The sequence below is a fragment of the Bremia lactucae genome, linkage group LG9, assembly GCF_004359215.1.
Source record: "Bremia lactucae strain SF5 linkage group LG9, whole genome shotgun sequence".
Lineage (NCBI taxonomy): Eukaryota > Oomycota > Peronosporomycetes > Peronosporales > Peronosporaceae > Bremia > Bremia lactucae.
Genome location: NC_090618.1, coordinates 1,480,831 through 1,488,231, shown reverse-complemented (window position 1 = coordinate 1,488,231; position 7,401 = coordinate 1,480,831).

Here is a 7,401-nt window from a genome sequence, read left to right as displayed (position 1 = left end):
GGTTTACCTTGGCTCAGAAAATACGAGCCAAGGATCAGCTGGCAGCATCGATCCGTAAAGATGCCTGCCACTTGTTCATCAGATGGCCATCTGATGAACGTCTTGGAGCGTCCACAAGCGTGTGGATGTACTACGAGTGAGTGCGATGGCCTCACTTGTGGTACGGTCGTTAGTACAATTGCACAAGATCACAGTGTGATTAAAAATCACACTGTGGAGTCAACTACCGGCGGCTGTGCTAAGCACAGGCAGCGCCGAAGGTCCACCACTCAAAGTAGTCGAGTGGATTGAGACATGAATATACGCCTGACGGGCGACATTTAAGGAGTATACCGGTTGCCCCAGAGAGACAATACGATGATCCTAGGTTGAGTAGAATGTCGATCCTATAGGAACCGACTGGGATAGCGCAATCACACTCGGAAGACATTGAGAAAAGAGGTCCCCACGTACTTGAGGAGAAATCTCCTCAATTAGTTGAAGTAACTAGACTTGAAGATTCCGAGCGATTAATCCCTCGGCAGCCTGTGGATAAATCCCAGCAAGAAACCGAGACATTAAATGTCTTGATTAATAACGGTTCAAGAGTAGGCGCTTATACTCTTGATCTGTATGCGCCTCCGAAGTCAACTTCGGAGATTACTTGATTATAAACCCTAGAGCCTAAGCGATTCTTGAGATATCTGCATGGTGGTAAAATCAAGCAGATCTGCGTACTTATCACAGAGGACATGTACGTAATTGACATTCGGTCAGCGATTTTTTTGCAGAGAACGAACGGATGTTCAGCAGCTCATCGATGGACGAGAGTGTCTTCGATGTGAAGTCTCGGATTGAGAAATATACTACTCAATCCTGGGAGTCACTCAAGACGAATCCTCTATACGAGGATTTATTAGAATTCAGGGATGTATTTCCTGAAGCAGTTCCATGCGAGTTGCCTAAGGATAAAGGCATTTGACATGAGATCGAGCTCAAATCGGGCTCGAAGAACTGTGTCATGAAGCAGTGGCCACTGCCTCGTGAACAAGTACTTGCGATCGATATATTCCTTACCGATCGAGTAAAAGCGGGCCATGTAAGGGAGTCAACCTCCGCACATAGCTCTCCAACCTTCTGTGTGCGAAAGGCCACAGGAGGGTGGCGGATAGTGCACGCATTCAATAAACTGAATGCTGCAACAGTACCGGCTCAAACGCCGATACCGAGAAAAGACGTAATCATAGATGGTATGTGTAAGAGTACGATCTTTTCTTCTATGGATCTGATGGATGAATTCTATCAAATCCTTATGCGTGAGCGGGACATCCTGTACACAGCAGTGAGAACCCCCAGTGGGATGCTCTGGTAATGGCTAGTAATGCCTCAGGGGCATAGTAACGCCCCTGCAACATTCAACAGATGTGTAACAAATCTGTTGAGAGCCGTGCGAGAATTCACATCAAGTTATTTTGACGATGTATTCGTCCTTAGCCGGGCGATGGACGGTAAGACGGACGTGGAAGCTCATAAAACTCACTTTCCTCAGGTGGGTACACTTATGCGAAAGCATAAGTTGAAAGCAAATCTCAAGAAGTGTATATTCACTGCAAGCGAAATACCACTTCTTCGGTGCATCATCGGTAAACGCAGCGTGCAGCCTGATCCCTAAAAGGTTAGGCAATCACCGACTGGTCAGTTCAGGTCGATATCAAGGGACTTAGAGAATTCCTTGGTTTAGCGGCGTACTTGCACAAGTATTCTCGCAATTATGCAGAGATGACAGTTCATCTCTCTCGTCTCTTGAAAAAAGACAATAAATGGTTATGGAACGCTGATTGTCAGCGTTCGTTTGAAGGTATCAAGCAAATTTTGATGCAATCGCCCATTTAAGCGATTGCAGATCAAGCAGACCATTCCATCGGTCTGTGATGCCAGCGATTTCGCAATCGGCTGCGCGTTACTGCAATACGATATGGACGGCGCGGAGCGCTTCGTCTGTTACCAATCGCGTCGTCTGCAACCAGCTTAACGCAATTACACAGTGCATGACATGGAACTCCTTGCCATAAATTATGCACTGGCTTATTTAGGGTTCTATCTACTCGAAGATAAATCGTTTATCGTATATACGAACCATGCGTCATTTCGCACGGCCGTAAACAGCCCACGCCTCTCGCAAAGAACGGCAAGATGGCTATCCTTCTTCGCGAAGTATAACTTCTCCGTCGAATATAAACCAGGACGACTTAATGTCGTCGCTGATGCGTTATCACGCCGACCCGATTTCGAGACGGCTACGCATTCCAACAGTGAAAATAATCCCACTGTTGAAATACTTATTTCAAGTGTTCCGTCATCAACCTTATTTGATGACATAAAGAAAGTCTACGCAGAAGATAAGGACCTTCTGCGTGTAATTCCATTTATCTTTAAAGATCTAACGGCTTTATGTCGATCGTCATCCGATCGATACACAACACGTAACGGCTTATTGTATTACACAGCCGTTACCGGCGACACTCCACGTGTCGTCGTCCCAACTCACAATGATTTGCGATTGCGCTTGATGTATGAGTGTTACGATGCACCAACAAGGGGGCATCGTGGTCGTGAGAAGACTTATTTCACAGTAAATCGCGACTTTTACTGGCCCCGCCAGTATCAGTTCGTGCGCAAGTACATTCGTGCTTGCGAGGTATGTCAACGGGTGAAGCTTAGACGTTCATCCCCTGCACCTCTCCAACCTCTACCACTTCCGGCAGAGTGTTGGCAGTCCGTATCTATGGACTTTGTCTTCGGATTTCCCGAAGCCGATCACAACACAATGGAATCCTTGTTTCTGTAGACAGATTCAGCATGATGGTACATCTTGCTGCAGTACCAGAGTCAATCACAGCTCCAGGATGTACCCGTGTCTTTATCTTCACGATGTTTAGACTAGTACTACTGTCTAAGGTAACCTTACCTAAGAGCGAAGTCACTAATGTGGGTAGTATTAAACTACCCCCCTTTGGGAAGGGGGTCTTCTTGCTGGGCGTCTTCGCCCCAGCAGGGACCCTGGCATAGCAGCGAGCCATCAAATGGTCGCGTGGACGGTGAAGTTTGCCAAGTCACCCTACGTGAAAAAAAATACACTATGCACACAACCTACCATGGAATTTTGTTTCTTATGGCAAGATAGAGGAGCTGGGATACGAGCTTCTTCAAGGACCGTATTTCCTCGCTGCTTAAAAATAGTGCCAAGTCCTGCGTACTTTGACAATGTGAACCGTACCCAAGTGGCGGGTCTATCCCCTTAAGTACACAAAGTGTACTTAACGGGGACTGTGTAACCTCAAGGACAACTTAAGCCCTTTACAGTATTTAATATATTTAACTATTCTGTTTCTATCTATATTCTACTAACTAGCATACGGAGCCAAATACACGCATGGGCTCTACATGGGATTTCCGCTTCGATAAACACAGTTTGTGCTTTTCATACGCTGTGCGTTGCACCTCTGAAAGTTCTATAAATTTAAAAACCGAAAACATACCCTTTTACCCATCTTTTTACACAAAATATATATTCGGTTTAATATTATTATTATTATTATTTACGCGGGTTGCCCCAATAGATTTCTAGTCTATCCCTTTAACCGCTTGGCCAAGCTGTCTCGATATCTGCAATTATTTTCGTAAACAATTTTTTTGAAGTTTAAGCAATCCGCTCCTACTTAAATTATTTCCCTCAACATTTTTTTAGAAAAAAATAAATGTATGATCTAAGAGAAGTTACACAGAATGGGACACTTTTTATGCCTCTTCAACTAACTAGTGACGCGCATGAATGGATTAATGAGGTTCCCACTGTCCCTATCTACTGTCTAGCGAACCCACAGCCAAGGGAACGGGCTTTAGAAGTCATAAAGGGATTTAGTATGGGAAATGAAGCAGCAATATTTGTATCGGAAGTTACACAGGCGTCATTAACCCTAAGAAGTTAAACACAAGTCCAAGCCAAGCGTCAAGCATATGCGTGTTTTTGGTATGGATTTTGCTTTCGGTCTACCGAAAGATTCAGCCGGTAACTCTGGCGTAGCGGTCTTTGTTGACCAATTCAGCAAAATGGCTCACTTAGCGACCGTGCCGGATTCCATTGATGATGAAGGTACAATAGAAAGCCAATCACTCGAAGATCACAAACTCAAATTTATTGAGCGCGATATCCCTCTATACGAGGATAACAGCGCGCTTACCATGGGAAAAGCTGCATTGGTTGATTGGTGAGTTGTGACGTTGGTGAACCGTTTATGGTCAATGTGCCCGTCTACGCTCACCTTTTACCGTATCCGGTAATACTGACGTTTTAAGTCAAATTATTTACAAGGACAATAAATTTGTACTTGAATATTTATTTTCCCTTATAGGAACAAACTGATCAACTGGCCAGCTTAAGTACATGGTAAGAGCGATTACCATGCGATCCGTCACATTCTTGACTTTGTGGAACAAATGGGTAGCATAGTCTCTGAGGTCTTAAAATTTCGGACTTCAACCCTGCTGGTCTATAGCGCTCATGTAGGAGGCTTTGACCAGGTGATGACCCTCCAAGTTTGTTAAGCCATTCCTTGTACTGCACCGCAGAGGCAATGCATACTTAATAAACTTGCCACGTAGGATACGTTCGCATCCTACGTTTTACGTTTGTCGGCTCCGCCCGTTCCATCAGAATGTGGTTTCTTCCGCGGACGGATCTAATCACCCCTTTCAAGAATCTCCAAAGATTCTTGTGATCACGAACCAGACTCTTATGTTCAGTATGAAGATTCTCAAGCCGAATCCGAAGTTCCTCGAAATCTCGATGAGCTGACGACAGCACGTCACGAAGAGCGTGATACTTCCAACTATGAGGATGATAACTCATCGCCAGCACCGTCTCCCGTGCCGTCACCTACACCTATCCCTGTGCGTGGTGATGACGATGGCGTAAGCCATGACAATATAAGTTACTGTGGTACCCCAGCTTCAGTGGGCACCACTCAGGGGAGTGCAGACAATAAAATGTATTGTCTTGCCCTGAGAAGAAACCGTGGCTTTTACCCGAACGGCTAGTCAGTAGCTTGTCTGAAGGGACTACTCCTCAAATAATTTTCCCTTATTAATTGCGACAAAGCTACATAGTGGCAACAACAAACAAGATAAAAGCTCGTTGATGCAAGCCTGGAATGCGTTTATTCGCAATGTCAAATACATTGGACGCGATGCCTGGCATCGAAGACTTAACGCGATTCACGTAAGTTTGAGAAACGAACTCCAACCGGTGCAAGTATAAATTGCATCGGTTGTCACGTGAGGCAGGACTTCCATGCCTACGTGGGGTGATCACTGTCCGTGTCGTGTTTACAACACGAAGCGAGTAAGAAGGGATGTCTATTCCCTTTCTTAGCCCTGAGGAAGGGCTCGCATCTCTATCGAGATGCGCGATGCGATCGACGTTTTGCAATCGAATTACAAGTACGAAGGGTGCGTATCTTTCGATGGATCTTCTGAACTATCGGATGGGACTCGTCATACTGAAGGACGAGACCCTCAAAGTCAGCAACCGGCTGGGAACAAGGCTCCCAGCTGTCATGCGAAGGTGAATAACCGCGCCAGCAACAAGATAACTCGTTCGCTCCCCCTTCACATCAGGTTTACGACGTGTTCTACAAGGAAACGTTGACCACCGTGAGAATCCACCAATGGTTGTATTGGAGGAGGGTCTTGATCACGAGCGCGGTATGCGTCACTCATTAGGCAGGACGGTGCAGGCTCACCGTATCGAACGGTCGGAAGACCGTTCGAAAAGTGCTACTTAATGCTAGAGTACGAACCGAAATATCACGCTCTTCATGACGAGCTATCGTCAGCTCATTGAGATTTCAAGAAAATTTGGATTCGGCATAAGAATCTCCAGACTCAAATGAGAGTCTGGTTTGTTATCACAAGGATCTTTAAATATTCTTGAAAAGGAGTGGCTAGATCCGTCCGAGGAAGAAACCACGTACTGGTGGCGCGGGCGGAGCCGACCAACGTAAAATGTAGGATGCATTCGCATCCTTCCTGGCAATTTTACTGTGTATGCATTACCTCTGCGATGCAGTACACGGAATGGCTCAACGAACTTGCGTAGTAGTCTACTACTAAACACAGTAGTGACTACGTTCTTAGGTAAGTTTACCTTAGACAGTAGTACTAGGTCATTAATTGAATGATCCATGTTTGTATGAGTTCCGTATCCGCCGGTCCAAAGCGTTAGCAATGAAATCCTGAACGAAACGGACTATAATGCTCGAGCCAGCAGAAATCCCTCTGCTGACACATTTGCTTGTATTTTCCAGTGCACTTTGTGCACACTGACATAAGACCATTTTCTCTTTTGATGTCGAAACAATCAACATCATTCGCGTCGTTGGTAATTTCGACGCGTGATAAGCAAGAGTCATAAATGGTTTTGCTCGTCGTAGTCCACCCGAACATTAAAAAAGAGGATCACCCCAATCGGGTGGGTATGCGTGGATGGCGTAAGGCACCCACGAAGAACGATGTATGCTTGTAGACTCAAGAACCGAATTGTTGATGGCGAAATCGACCATCGGTAAAATCTCACTTCTATTCGGATACGATTAGACATAACCTCGAAGTATCTCTTCAGGACGCGATTGAAGCGTTCCGTCTGACCATCTGTCTCCATCTTGGCGATTCCAGATCAAGGCAGACCATTCCATGTGGTCTGTGGTGCTAGCGATTTTGCAATCGGCTGTGCGTTAATGCAATACGATACGGACGGCGCGGAGCGGACCGGAGCGCTTCGTCTGTTACCAATCGCGTCGTCTGCAACCAGCTTAACGCAATTACCCAGTGCACGACAAGGAAAGCATCTTCATAAAATATGCACTGGTTGATTTAGGATTCTATCTCCTCGAAGATAAATCGGTCATCGTTAATACGAACCATGCGTCATTTCTCACGGCCGTAAACAGCCCACGCCTCTGGCAAAGAATGGCTGGTGGCTATCCTTCTTCGCGGAGTATAATTTCTTCGCGGAATATCAGCCAGGACGCATTAATGTCGTCGCCGATGCGTTGTCATGCCGGCCCGATGTCGAGCCGGCTGCGCACTCCAACAGTTAAAATTACCCCACTGTTGCAATAATCATTACAAGTGTTCCGCCGTCAACTTTGTTTGATGATATCAAGAAAGCCTACACAGAAGATAAAAACCTTCTGCGCTCAATGAATCATCCGATGAATCCAACCAATAAATCTATTTAAGATTTATCGGCTTTTTAACGATCGTCATCCGATCGATACATAACACGAAACGGCTTACTAAACACAGCCGTTGCCGGCAACACCCCACGTCGTCGTCCCAACACACGATTTATGCGCTTGCGCA